The sequence below is a fragment of the Eleutherodactylus coqui genome, unplaced genomic scaffold, assembly GCF_035609145.1.
Source record: "Eleutherodactylus coqui strain aEleCoq1 unplaced genomic scaffold, aEleCoq1.hap1 HAP1_SCAFFOLD_456, whole genome shotgun sequence".
Classification (NCBI taxonomy): Eukaryota; Metazoa; Chordata; class Amphibia; order Anura; family Eleutherodactylidae; genus Eleutherodactylus; species Eleutherodactylus coqui.
In genome coordinates this window covers 23,222-37,289 of record NW_027102166.1, presented here as the reverse complement: position 1 = coordinate 37,289, position 14,068 = coordinate 23,222, and the positions used below count along the sequence as shown (strand labels likewise).

General features: G+C 42.3%; 9 non-coding genes across 9 annotated transcripts; 1 reads left to right on the top strand and 8 right to left on the bottom strand.

The window, feature by feature from the left end:
• The first annotated feature begins 642 nt into the window (after positions 1-642).
• Positions 643-716, top strand: TRNAT-AGU (transfer RNA threonine (anticodon AGU)). Its single transcript has one exon. It is a non-coding gene; the product is annotated as a tRNA-Thr (tRNA).
• A 1,476-nt stretch (positions 717-2,192) lies between these two features.
• TRNAS-GCU (transfer RNA serine (anticodon GCU)) lies at positions 2,193-2,274 on the bottom strand. The gene has a single exon. It is a non-coding gene; the product is annotated as a tRNA-Ser (tRNA).
• Positions 2,275-3,322: 1,048 nt separating this feature from the next.
• TRNAS-GCU (transfer RNA serine (anticodon GCU)) lies at positions 3,323-3,404 on the bottom strand. The gene has a single exon. It is a non-coding gene; the product is annotated as a tRNA-Ser (tRNA).
• A 1,048-nt stretch (positions 3,405-4,452) lies between these two features.
• TRNAS-GCU (transfer RNA serine (anticodon GCU)) lies at positions 4,453-4,534 on the bottom strand. The gene has a single exon. It is a non-coding gene; the product is annotated as a tRNA-Ser (tRNA).
• A 1,048-nt stretch (positions 4,535-5,582) lies between these two features.
• Positions 5,583-5,664, bottom strand: TRNAS-GCU (transfer RNA serine (anticodon GCU)). Its single transcript has one exon. It is a non-coding gene; the product is annotated as a tRNA-Ser (tRNA).
• Positions 5,665-6,712: 1,048 nt separating this feature from the next.
• TRNAS-GCU (transfer RNA serine (anticodon GCU)) lies at positions 6,713-6,794 on the bottom strand. Its single transcript has one exon. It is a non-coding gene; the product is annotated as a tRNA-Ser (tRNA).
• A 1,048-nt stretch (positions 6,795-7,842) lies between these two features.
• TRNAS-GCU (transfer RNA serine (anticodon GCU)) lies at positions 7,843-7,924 on the bottom strand. Its single transcript has one exon. It is a non-coding gene; the product is annotated as a tRNA-Ser (tRNA).
• A 2,168-nt stretch (positions 7,925-10,092) lies between these two features.
• On the bottom strand, positions 10,093-10,174 carry TRNAS-GCU (transfer RNA serine (anticodon GCU)). Its single transcript has one exon. It is a non-coding gene; the product is annotated as a tRNA-Ser (tRNA).
• Positions 10,175-12,332: 2,158 nt separating this feature from the next.
• On the bottom strand, positions 12,333-12,414 carry TRNAS-GCU (transfer RNA serine (anticodon GCU)). Its single transcript has one exon. It is a non-coding gene; the product is annotated as a tRNA-Ser (tRNA).
• Between the last annotated feature and the right edge of the window lie 1,654 nt (positions 12,415-14,068).

Sequence of the window (14,068 nt, the reverse complement as noted above, 5' to 3'; positions counted from 1 at the left end):
CAGTCCATCGCCTTAACCACTCGGCCACCCCGTCAATGAAAGTACTTTTACCGAACCCACATTTAGAAAACAGTCGTGATGATTCTTAGGCTTCATTTTCTTTCCACATGCAACAGCGCCGTACATCAGACATTGGCTCAGCAGGTCTTGTTTTACATCCAACGTGATGACCCATGCTAATGGCATAAATACTAAACATCCAGTCCTCTCTGCTTCTCATTTATGTTGGCATTTCCCTAGCATTCCCTAAATCTGTCAATTCTGCCTTCTATCTAACTTTTAAAGTAAAACAGGCCACAATTCATGCAAGGCAAATGCATGGATTACATACCTATGGACAAATTATCCATGTCTTTTCCAAAAAGGATCGTCCCAAGCCGATTTCATTTAGAATTGTCACGATGCAAAATGACAGAGAACTGCATGCTGCTGCCAAGTATGTGATGGGACTCGACTTCCTTGCTGTTCTATAGTGGTAGCCACCTGAAACTACATGCTGCATAGGATCTGTTCACACTTAATTTGCCATCTCTGTGACAAATAGCAAAACTTAGAACCACTCCTCAAAATCATCCTACATTTAAAAATTCTTCTCCTGGATCATCCTTGCCATCTTTCTGGTTTTCCACAGTTTTGCTCATGGGCACTGTGGCTTAGTTGGTTAAAGCGCCTGTCTAGTAAACAGGAGATCCTGAGTTCAACTCTCAGCAGTGCCTTGTTCTCTTATTCTGCTCAATAATCAGCTTTTTTTTCCAAAAGGGAGATGTTCACTAGCCAATGACATTAAAGATGCTCGTCCCACATCCCTAGAATACTCCACCCGAGTGGCAAAGAGTCAGCTCTGGTTTAGTTTTAACAAGTAGATGGTTGCAACGTTTTGCAAAATGTAGGATGGCATAAGGCACGATAAATTAGAGGTGCCGATTCACTATTGCCTGACTGATACGCTACATAATGCCTGTAAATATGTTTAAAGACTTCAATAGCATCCTTCTTGAACGGTGATGGTAAATTTTCTTCCTCGGGGCATTGCTTGCGCTGAGCATAGAGAATTTTCCAAAAAGGAATCATACGACGAGGATGGGATTCGAACCCATGCAAGCAGAGCACAATGGATTAGCAGTCCATCGCCTTAACTACTCGGCCACCCCGTCAACTAAAATACCTTTACCGAACCCACATTTGGAAAACAGTCGTGATGATTCTTAGGCTTCATTTTCTTTCCACATGCAACAGCACCGTACATCAGACATTGGCTCAGCAGGTCTTGTTTTACATCCAACGTGATGACCCATGCTAATGGCATAAATACTAAACATTCAGTCCTCTCTGCTTCTCATTTATGTTGGCATTTCCCTAGCATTCCCTAAATCTGTCAATTCTGCCTTCTATCTAACTTTTAAAGTAAAACAGGCCACAATTCATGCAAGGCAAATGCATGGATTACATACCTATGGACAAATTATCCATGTCTTTTCCAAAAAGGATCGTCCCAAGCCGATTTCATTTAGAATTGTCACGATGCAAAATGACAGAGAACTGCATGCTGCTGCCAAGTATGTCATGGGACTCGACTTCCTTGCTGTTCTATAGTGGTAGCCACCTGAAACTACATGCTGCATAGGATCTGTTCACACTTAATTTGCCATCTCTGTGACAAATAGCAAAACTTAGAACCATTCCTCAAAATCATCCTACATTTAAAAATTCTTCTCCTGGATCATCCTTGCCATCTTTCTGGTTTTCCACAGCTTTGCTCATGGGTGCTGTGGCTTAGTTGGTTAAAGCGCCTGTCTAGTAAACGGGAGATCCTCAGTTCAACTCTCAGCAGTGCCTTGTTCTCTTATTCTGCTCAATAATCAGCTCTTTTTTCCAAAAGGGAGATGTTTACTAGCCAATGACATTAAAGATGCTCGTCCCACATCCGTAGAATACTCCACCCGAGTGGCAAAGAGTCAGCTCTGGTTTAGTTTTAACAAGTAGATAGTTGCAACGTTTTGCAAAATGTAGGATGGCATAAGGCACGATAAATTAGAGGTGCCGATTCACTATTGCCTGACTGATACGCTACATAATGCCTGTAAATATGTTTAGAGACTTCAATAGCATCCTTCTTGAACGGTGATGGTAAATTTTCTTCCTCGGGGCATTGCTTGCGCTGAGCATAGAGAATTTTCCAAAAAGGAATCATACGACGAGGATGGGATTCGAACCCATGCGTGCAGAGCACAATGGATTAGCAGTCCATCGCCTTAACCACTCGGCCACCCCGTCAACAAAAGTACCTTTACCGAACCCACATTTGGAAAACAGTCGTGATGATTCTTAGGCTTCATTTTCTTTCCACATGCAACAGCGCCGTACATCAGACATTGGCTCAGCAGGTCTTGTTTTACATCCAACGTGATGACCCATGCTAATGGCATAAATACTAAACATTCAGTCCTCTCTGCTTCTCATTTATGTTGGCATTTCCCTAGCATTCCCTAAATCTGTCAATTCTGCCTTCTATCTAACTTTTAAAGTAAAACAGGCCACAATTCATGCAAGGCAAATGCATGGATTACATACCTATGGACAAATTATCCATGTCTTTTCCAAAAAGGATCGTCCCAAGCCGATTTCATTTAGAATTGTCACGATGCAAAATGACAGAGAACTGCATGCTGCTGCCAAGTATGTGATGGGACTCGACTTCCTTGCTGTTCTATAGTGGTAGCCACCTGAAACTACATGCTGCATAGGATCTGTTCACACTTAATTTGCCATCTCTGTGACAAATAGCAAAACTTAGAACCACTCCTCAAAATCATCCTACATTTAAAAATTCTTCTCCTGGATCATCATTGCCATCTTTCTGGTTTTCCACAGTTTTCCACAGTTTTGCTCATGGGCGCTGTGGCTTAGTTGGTTAAAGCGCCTGTCTAGTAAACAGGAGATCCTGAGTTCAACTCTCAGCAGTGCCTTGTTCTCTTATTCTGCTCAATAATCAGCACTTTTTTCCAAAAGGGAGATGTTCACTAGCCAATGACATTAAAGATGCTCGTCCCACATCCCTAGAATACTCCACCCGAGTGGCAAAGAGTCAGCTCTGGTTTAGTTTTAACAAGTAGATGGTTGCAACGTTTTGCAAAATGTAGGATGGCATAAGGCACGATAAATTAGAGGTGCCGATTCACTATTGCCTGACTGATACGCTACATAATGCCTGTAAATATGTTTAGAGACTTCAATAGCATCCTTCTTGAACGGTGATGGTAAATTTTCTTCCTCGGGGCATTGCTTGCGCTGAGCATAGAGAATTTTCCAAAAAGGAATCATACGACGAGGATGGGATTCGAACCCATGCGTGCAGAGCACAATGGATTAGCAGTCCATCGCCTTAACCACTCGGCCACCCCGTCAACAAAAGTACCTTTACCGAACCCACATTTGGAAAACAGTCGTGATGATTCTTAGGCTTCATTTTCTTTCCACATGCAACAGCGCCGTACATCAGACATTGGCTCAGCAGGTCTTGTTTTACATCCAACGTGATGACCCATGCTAATGGCATAAATACTAAACATTCAGTCCTCTCTGCTTCTCATTTATGTTGGCATTTCCCTAGCATTCCCTAAATCTGTCAATTCTGCCTTCTATCTAACTTTTAAAGTAAAACAGGCCACAATTCATGCAAGGCAAATGCATGGATTACATACCTATGGAGAAATTATCCATGTCTTTTCCAAAAAGGATCGTCCCAAGCCGATTTCATTTAGAATTGTCACGATGCAAAATGACAGAGAACTGCATGCTGCTGCCAAGTATGTGATGGGACTCGACTTCCTTGCTGTTCTATAGTGGTAGCCACCTGAAACTACATGCTGCATAGGATCTGTTCACACTTAATTTGCCATCTCTGTGACAAATAGCAAAACTTAGAACCACTCCTCAAAATCATCCTACATTTAAAAATTCTTCTCCTGGATCATCATTGCCATCTTTCTGGTTTTCCACAGTTTTCCACAGTTTTGCTCATGGGCGCTGTGGCTTAGTTGGTTAAAGCGCCTGTCTAGTAAACAGGAGATCCTGAGTTCAACTCTCAGCAGTGCCTTGTTCTCTTATTCTGCTCAATAATCAGCACTTTTTTCCAAAAGGGAGATGTTCACTAGCCAATGACATTAAAGATGCTCGTCCCACATCCCTAGAATACTCCACCCGAGTGGCAAAGAGTCAGCTCTGGTTTAGTTTTAACAAGTAGATGGTTGCAACGTTTTGCAAAATGTAGGATGGCATAAGGCACGATAAATTAGAGGTGCCGATTCACTATTGCCTGACTGATACGCTACATAATGCCTGTAAATATGTTTAGAGACTTCAATAGCATCCTTCTTGAACGGTGATGGTAAATTTTCTTCCTCGGGGCATTGCTTGCGCTGAGCATAGAGAATTTTCCAAAAAGGAATCATACGACGAGGATGGGATTCGAACCCATGCGTGCAGAGCACAATGGATTAGCAGTCCATCGCCTTAACCACTCGGCCACCCCGTCAACAAAAGTACCTTTACCGAACCCACATTTGGAAAACAGTCGTGATGATTCTTAGGCTTCATTTTCTTTCCACATGCAACAGCGCCGTACATCAGACATTGGCTCAGCAGGTCTTGTTTTACATCCAACGTGATGACCCATGCTAATGGCATAAATACTAAACATTCAGTCCTCTCTGCTTCTCATTTATGTTGGCATTTCCCTAGCATTCCCTAAATCTGTCAATTCTGCCTTCTATCTAACTTTTAAAGTAAAACAGGCCACAATTCATGCAAGGCAAATGCATGGATTACATACCTATGGAGAAATTATCCATGTCTTTTCCAAAAAGGATCGTCCCAAGCCGATTTCATTTAGAATTGTCACGATGCAAAATGACAGAGAACTGCATGCTGCTGCCAAGTATGTGATGGGACTCGACTTCCTTGCTGTTCTATAGTGGTAGCCACCTGAAACTACATGCTGCATAGGATCTGTTCACACTTAATTTGCCATCTCTGTGACAAATAGCAAAACTTAGAACCACTCCTCAAAATCATCCTACATTTAAAAATTCTTCTCCTGGATCATCATTGCCATCTTTCTGGTTTTCCACAGTTTTCCACAGTTTTGCTCATGGGCGCTGTGGCTTAGTTGGTTAAAGCGCCTGTCTAGTAAACAGGAGATCCTGAGTTCAACTCTCAGCAGTGCCTTGTTCTCTTATTCTGCTCAATAATCAGCACTTTTTTCCAAAAGGGAGATGTTCACTAGCCAATGACATTAAAGATGCTCGTCCCACATCCCTAGAATACTCCACCCGAGTGGCAAAGAGTCAGCTCTGGTTTAGTTTTAACAAGTAGATGGTTGCAACGTTTTGCAAAATGTAGGATGGCATAAGGCACGATAAATTAGAGGTGCCGATTCACTATTGCCTGACTGATACGCTACATAATGCCTGTAAATATGTTTAGAGACTTCAATAGCATCCTTCTTGAACGGTGATGGTAAATTTTCTTCCTCGGGGCATTGCTTGCGCTGAGCATAGAGAATTTTCCAAAAAGAAATCATACGACGAGGATGGGATTCGAACCCATGCGTGCAGAGCACAATGGATTAGCAGTCCATCGCCTTAACCACTCGGCCACCCCGTCAACAAAAGTACCTTTACCGAACCCACATTTGGAAAACAGTCGTGATGATTCTTAGGCTTCATTTTCTTTCCACATGCAACAGCGCCGTACATCAGACATTGGCTCAGCAGGTCTTGTTTTACATCCAACGTGATGACCCATGCTAATGGCATAAATACTAAACATTCAGTCCTCTCTGCTTCTCATTTATGTTGGCATTTCCCTAGCATTCCCTAAATCTGTCAATTCTGCCTTCTATCTAACTTTTAAAGTAAAACAGGCCACAATTCATGCAAGGCAAATGCATGGATTACATACCTATGGAGAAATTATCCATGTCTTTTCCAAAAAGGATCGTCCCAAGCCGATTTCATTTAGAATTGTCACGATGCAAAATGACAGAGAACTGCATGCTGCTGCCAAGTATGTGATGGGACTCGACTTCCTTGCTGTTCTATAGTGGTAGCCACCTGAAACTACATGCTGCATAGGATCTGTTCACACTTAATTTGCCATCTCTGTGACAAATAGCAAAACTTAGAACCACTCCTCAAAATCATCCTACATTTAAAAATTCTTCTCCTGGATCATCATTGCCATCTTTCTGGTTTTCCACAGTTTTCCACAGTTTTGCTCATGGGAGCTGTGGCTTAGTTGGTTAAAGCGCCTGTCTAGTAAACAGGAGATCCTGAGTTCAACTCTCAGCAGTGCCTTGTTCTCTTATTCTGCTCAATAATCAGCACTTTTTTCCAAAAGGGAGATGTTCACTAGCCAATGACATTAAAGATGCTCGTCCCACATCCCTAGAATACTCCACCCGAGTGGCAAAGAGTCAGCTCTGGTTTAGTTTTAACAAGTAGATGGTTGCAACGTTTTGCAAAATGTAGGATGGCATAAGGCACGATAAATTAGAGGTGCCGATTCACTATTGCCTGACTGATACGCTACATAATGCCTGTAAATATGTTTAGAGACTTCAATAGCATCCTTCTTGAACGGTGATGGTAAATTTTCTTCCTCGGGGCATTGCTTGCGCTGAGCATAGAGAATTTTCCAAAAAGAAATCATACGACGAGGATGGGATTCGAACCCATGCGTGCAGAGCACAATGGATTAGCAGTCCATCGCCTTAACCACTCGGCCACCCCGTCAACAAAAGTACCTTTACCGAACCCACATTTGGAAAACAGTCGTGATGATTCTTAGGCTTCATTTTCTTTCCACATGCAACAGCGCCGTACATCAGACATTGGCTCAGCAGGTCTTGTTTTACATCCAACGTGATGACCCATGCTAATGGCATAAATACTAAACATTCAGTCCTCTCTGCTTCTCATTTATGTTGGCATTTCCCTAGCATTCCCTAAATCTGTCAATTCTGCCTTCTATCTAACTTTTAAAGTAAAACAGGCCACAATTCATGCAAGGCAAATGCATGGATTACATACCTATGGAGAAATTATCCATGTCTTTTCCAAAAAGGATCGTCCCAAGCCGATTTCATTTAGAATTGTCACGATGCAAAATGACAGAGAACTGCATGCTGCTGCCAAGTATGTGATGGGACTCGACTTCCTTGCTGTTCTATAGTGGTAGCCACCTGAAACTACATGCTGCATAGGATCTGTTCACACTTAATTTGCCATCTCTGTGACAAATAGCAAAACTTAGAACCACTCCTCAAAATCATCCTACATTTAAAAATTCTTCTCCTGGATCATCATTGCCATCTTTCTGGTTTTCCACAGTTTTCCACAGTTTTGCTCATGGGCGCTGTGGCTTAGTTGGTTAAAGCGCCTGTCTAGTAAACAGGAGATCCTGAGTTCAACTCTCAGCAGTGCCTTGTTCTCTTATTCTGCTCAATAATCAGCACTTTTTTCCAAAAGGGAGATGTTCACTAGCCAATGACATTAAAGATGCTCGTCCCACATCCCTAGAATACTCCACCCGAGTGGCAAAGAGTCAGCTCTGGTTTAGTTTTAACAAGTAGATGGTTGCAACGTTTTGCAAAATGTAGGATGGCATAAGGCACGATAAATTAGAGGTGCCGATTCACTATTGCCTGACTGATACGCTACATAATGCCTGTAAATATGTTTAGAGACTTCAATAGCATCCTTCTTGAACGGTGATGGTAAATTTTCTTCCTCGGGGCATTGCTTGCGCTGAGCATAGAGAATTTTCCAAAAAGAAATCATACGACGAGGATGGGATTCGAACCCATGCGTGCAGAGCACAATGGATTAGCAGTCCATCGCCTTAACCACTCGGCCACCCCGTCAACAAAAGTACCTTTACCGAACCCACATTTGGAAAACAGTCGTGATGATTCTTAGGCTTCATTTTCTTTCCACATGCAACAGCGCCGTACATCAGACATTGGCTCAGCAGGTCTTGTTTTACATCCAACGTGATGACCCATGCTAATGGCATAAATACTAAACATTCAGTCCTCTCTGCTTCTCATTTATGTTGGCATTTCCCTAGCATTCCCTAAATCTGTCAATTCTGCCTTCTATCTAACTTTTAAAGTAAAACAGGCCACAATTCATGCAAGGCAAATGCATGGATTACATACCTATGGACAAATTATCCATGTCTTTTCCAAAAAGGATCTTCCCAAGCCGATTTCATTTAGAATTGTCACGATGCAAAATGACAGAGAACTGCATGCTGCTGCCAAGTATGTGATGGGACTCGACTTCCTTGCTGTTCTATAGTGGTAGCCACCTGAAACTACATGCTGCATAGGATCTGTTCACACTTAATTTGCCATCTCTGTGACAAATAGCAAAACTTAGAACCACTCCTCAAAATCATCCTACATTTAAAAATTCTTCTCCTGGATCATCATTGCCATCTTTCTGGTTTTCCACAGTTTTCCACAGTTTTGCTCATGGGCGCTGTGGCTTAGTTGGTTAAAGCGCCTGTCTAGTAAACAGGAGATCCTGAGTTCAACTCTCAGCAGTGCCTTGTTCTCTTATTCTGCTCAATAATCAGCTTTTTTTTCCAAAAGGGAGATGTTCACTAGCCAATGACATTAAAGATGCTCGTCCCACATCCCTAGAATACTCCACCCGAGTGGCAAAGAGTCAGCTCTGGTTTAGTTTTAACAAGTAGATGGTTGCAACGTTTTGCAAAATGTAGGATGGCATAAGGCACGATAAATTAGAGGTGCCGATTCACTATTGCCTGACTGATACGCTACATAATGCCTGTAAATATGTTTAGAGACTTCAATAGCATCCTTCTTGAACGGTGATGGTAAATTTTCTTCCTCGGGGCATTGCTTGCGCTGAGCATAGAGAATTTTCCAAAAAGAAATGATACGACGAGGATGGGATTGGAACCCATGCGTGCAGAGCACAATGGATTAGCAGTCCATCGCCTTAACCACTCGGCCACGCCGTCAACAAAAGTACTTTTACCGAACCCACATTTGGAAAACAGTCGTGATGATTCTTAGGCTTCATTTTCTTTCCACATGCAACAGCGCCGTACATCAGACATTGGCTCAGCAGGTCTTGTTTTACATCCAACGTGATGACCCATGCTAATGGCATAAATACTAAACATTCAGTCCTCTCTGCTTCTCATTTATGTTGGCATTTCCCTAGCATTCCCTAAATCTGTCAATTCTGCCTTCTATCTAACTTTTAAAGTAAAACAGGCCACAATTCATGCAAGGCAAATGCATGGATTACATACCTATGGACAAATTATCCATGTCTTTTCCAAAAAGGATCTTCCCAAGCCGATTTCATTTAGAATTGTCACGATGCAAAATGACAGAGAACTGCATGCTGCTGCCAAGTATGTCATGGGACTCGACTTCCTTGCTGTTCTATAGTGGTAGCCACCTGAAACTACATGCTGCATAGGATCTGTTCACACTTAATTTGCCATCTCTGTGACAAATAGCAAAACTTAGAACCACTCCTCAAAATCATCCTACATTTAAAAATTCTTCTCCTGGATCATCCTTGCCATCTTTCTGGTTTTCCACAGCTTTACTCATGGGCGCTGTGGCTTAGTTGGTTAAAGCGCCTGTCTAGTAAACGGGAGATCCTCAGTTCAACTCTCAGCAGTGCCTTGTTCTCTTATTCTGGTCAATAATCAGCTCTTTTTTCCAAAAGGGAGATGTTCACTAGCCAATGACATTAAAGATGCTCGTCCCACATCCGTAGAATACTCCACCCGAGTGGCAAAGAGTCAGCTCTGGTTTAGTTTTAACAAGTAGATGGTTGCAACGTTTTGCAAAATGTAGGATGGCATAAGGCACGATAAATTAGAGGTGCCGATTCACTATTGCCTGACTGATACGCTACATAATGCCTGTAAATATGTTTAGAGACTTCAATAGCATCCTTCTTGAACGGTGATGGTAAATTTTCTTCCTCGGGGCATTGCTTGCGCTGAGCATAGAGAATTTTCCAAAAAGGAATTATACGACGAGGATGGGATTCGAACCCATGCGTGCAGAGCACAATGGATTAGCAGTCCATCGCCTTAACCACTCGGCCACCCCGTCAACAAAAGTACCTTTACCGAACCCACATTTGGAAAACAGTCGTGATGATTCTTAGGCTTCATTTTCTTTCCACATGCAACAGCGCCGTACATCAGACATTGGCTCAGCAGGTCTTGTTTTACATCCAACGTGATGACCCATGCTAATGGCATAAATACTAAACATTCAGTCCTCTCTGCTTCTCATTTATGTTGGCATTTCCCTAGCATTCCCTAAATCTGTCAATTCTGCCTTCTATCTAACTTTTAAAGTAAAACAGGCCGCAATTCATGCAAGGCAAATGCATGGATTACATACCTATGGACAAATTATCCATGTCTTTTCCAAAAAGGATCGTCCCAAGCCGATTTCATTTAGAATTGTCACGATGCAAAATGACAGAGAACTGCATGCTGCTGCCAAGTATGTGATGGGACTCGACTTCCTTGCTGTTCTATAGTGGTAGCCACCTGAAACTACATGCTGCATAGGATCTGTTCACACTTAATTTGCCATCTCTGTGACAAATAGCAAAACTTAGAACCACTCCTCAAAATCATCCTACATTTAAAAATTCTTCTCCTGGATCATCCTTGCCATCTTTCTGGTTTTCCACAGTTTTGCTCATGGGCGCTGTGGCTTAGTTGGTTAAAGCGCCTGTCTAGTAAACAGGAGATCCTGAGTTCAACTCTCAGCAGTGCCTTGTTCTCTTATTCTGCTCAATAATCAGCTTTTTTTTCCAAAAGGGAGATGTTCACTAGCCAATGACATTAAAGATGCTCGTCCCACATCCCTAGAATACTCCACCCGAGTGGCAAAGAGTCAGCTCTGGTTTAGTTTTAACAAGTAGATGGTTGCAACGTTTTGCAAAATGTAGGATGGCATAAGGCACGATAAATTAGAGGTGCCGATTCACTATTGCCTGACTGATACGCTACATAATGCCTGTAAATATGTTTAGAGACTTCAATAGCATCCTTCTTGAACGGTGATGGTAAATTTTCTTCCTCGGGGCATTGCTTGCGCTGAGCATAGAGAATTTTCCAAAAAGAAATGATACGACGAGGATGGGATTGGAACCCATGCGTGCAGAGCACAATGGATTAGCAGTCCATCGCCTTAACCACTCGGCCACGCCGTCAACAAAAGTACTTTTACCGAACCCACATTTGGAAAACAGTCGTGATGATTCTTAGGCTTCATTTTCTTTCCACATGCAACAGCGCCGTACATCAGACATTGGCTCAGCAGGTCTTGTTTTACATCCAACGTGATGACCCATGCTAATGGCATAAATACTAAACATTCAGTCCTCTCTGCTTCTCATTTATGTTGGCATTTCCCTAGCATTCCCTAAATCTGTCAATTCTGCCTTCTATCTAACTTTTAAAGTAAAACAGGCCACAATTCATGCAAGGCAAATGCATGGATTACATACCTATGGACAAATTATCCATGTCTTTTCCAAAAAGGATCTTCCCAAGCCGATTTCATTTAGAATTGTCACGATGCAAAATGACAGAGAACTGCATGCTGCTGCCAAGTATGTCATGGGACTCGACTTCCTTGCTGTTCTATAGTGGTAGCCACCTGAAACTACATGCTGCATAGGATCTGTTCACACTTAATTTGCCATCTCTGTGACAAATAGCAAAACTTAGAACCACTCCTCAAAATCATCCTACATTTAAAAATTCTTCTCCTGGATCATCCTTGCCATCTTTCTGGTTTTCCACAGCTTTACTCATGGGCGCTGTGGCTTAGTTGGTTAAAGCGCCTGTCTAGTAAACGGGAGATCCTCAGTTCAACTCTCAGCAGTGCCTTGTTCTCTTATTCTGGTCAATAATCAGCTCTTTTTTCCAAAAGGGAGATGTTCACTAGCCAATGACATTAAAGATGCTCGTCCCACATCCGTAGAATACTCCACCCGAGTGGCAAAGAGTCAGCTCTGGTTTAGTTTTAACAAGTAGATGGTTGCAACGTTTTGCAAAATGTAGGATGGCATAAGGCACGATAAATTAGAGGTGCCGATTCACTATTGCCTGACTGATACGCTACATAATGCCTGTAAATATGTTTAGAGACTTCAATAGCATCCTTCTTGAACGGTGATGGTAAATTTTCTTCCTCGGGGCATTGCTTGCGCTGAGCATAGAGAATTTTCCAAAAAGGAATTATACGACGAGGATGGGATTCGAACCCATGCGTGCAGAGCACAATGGATTAGCAGTCCATCGCCTTAACCACTCGGCCACCCCGTCAACAAAAGTACCTTTACCGAACCCACATTTGGAAAACAGTCGTGATGATTCTTAGGCTTCATTTTCTTTCCACATGCAACAGCGCCGTACATCAGACATTGGCTCAGCAGGTCTTGTTTTACATCCAACGTGATGACCCATGCTAATGGCATAAATACTAAACATTCAGTCCTCTCTGCTTCTCATTTATGTTGGCATTTCCCTAGCATTCCCTAAATCTGTCAATTCTGCCTTCTATCTAACTTTTAAAGTAAAACAGGCCGCAATTCATGCAAGGCAAATGCATGGATTACATACCTATGGACAAATTATCCATGTCTTTTCCAAAAAGGATCGTCCCAAGCCGATTTCATTTAGAATTGTCACGATGCAAAATGACAGAGAACTGCATGCTGCTGCCAAGTATGTGATGGGACTCGACTTCCTTGCTGTTCTATAGTGGTAGCCACCTGAAACTACATGCTGCATAGGATCTGTTCACACTTAATTTGCCATCTCTGTGACAAATAGCAAAACTTAGAACCACTCCTCAAAATCATCCTACATTTAAAAATTCTTCTCCTGGATCATCCTTGCCATCTTTCTGGTTTTCCACAGTTTTGCTCATGGGCGCTGTGGCTTAGTTAGTTAAAGCGCCTGTCTAGTAAACAGGAGATCCTGAGTTCAACTCTCAGCAGTGCCTTGTTCTCTTATTCTGCTCAATAATCAGCTTTTTTTTCCAAAAGGGAGATGTTCACTAGCCAATGACATTAAAGATGCTCGTCCCACATCCCTAGAATACTCCACCCGAGTGGCAAAGAGTCAGCTCTGGTTTAGTTTTAACAAGTAGATGGTTGCAACGTTTTGCAAAATGTAGGATGGCATAAGGCACGATAAATTAGAGGTGCCGATTCACTATTGCCTGACTGATACGCTACATAATGCCTGTAAATATGTTTAGAGACTTCAATAGCATCCTTCTTGAACGGTGATGGTAAATTTTCTTCCTCGGGGCATTGCTTGCGCTGAGCATAGAGAATTTTCCAAAAAGAAATGATACGACGAGGATGGGATTGGAACCCATGCGTGCAGAGCACAATGGATTAGCAGTCCATCGCCTTAACCACTCGGCCACGCCGTCAACAAAAGTACTTTTACCGAACCCACATTTGGAAAACAGTCGTGATGATTCTTAGGCTTCATTTTCTTTCCACATGCAACAGCGCCGTACATCAGACATTGGCTCAGCAGGTCTTGTTTTACATCCAACGTGATGACCCATGCTAATGGCATAAATACTAAACATTCAGTCCTCTCTGCTTCTCATTTATGTTGGCATTTCCCTAGCATTCCCTAAATCTGTCAATTCTGCCTTCTATCTAACTTTTAAAGTAAAACAGGCCACAATTCATGCAAGGCAAATGCATGGATTACATACCTATGGACAAATTATCCATGTCTTTTCCAAAAAGGATCTTCCCAAGCCGATTTCATTTAGAATTGTCACGATGCAAAATGACAGAGAACTGCATGCTGCTGCCAAGTATGTCATGGGACTCGACTTCCTTGCTGTTCTATAGTGGTAGCCACCTGAAACTACATGCTGCATAGGATCTGTTCACACTTAATTTGCCATCTCTGTGACAAATAGCAAAACTTAGAACCACTCCTCAAA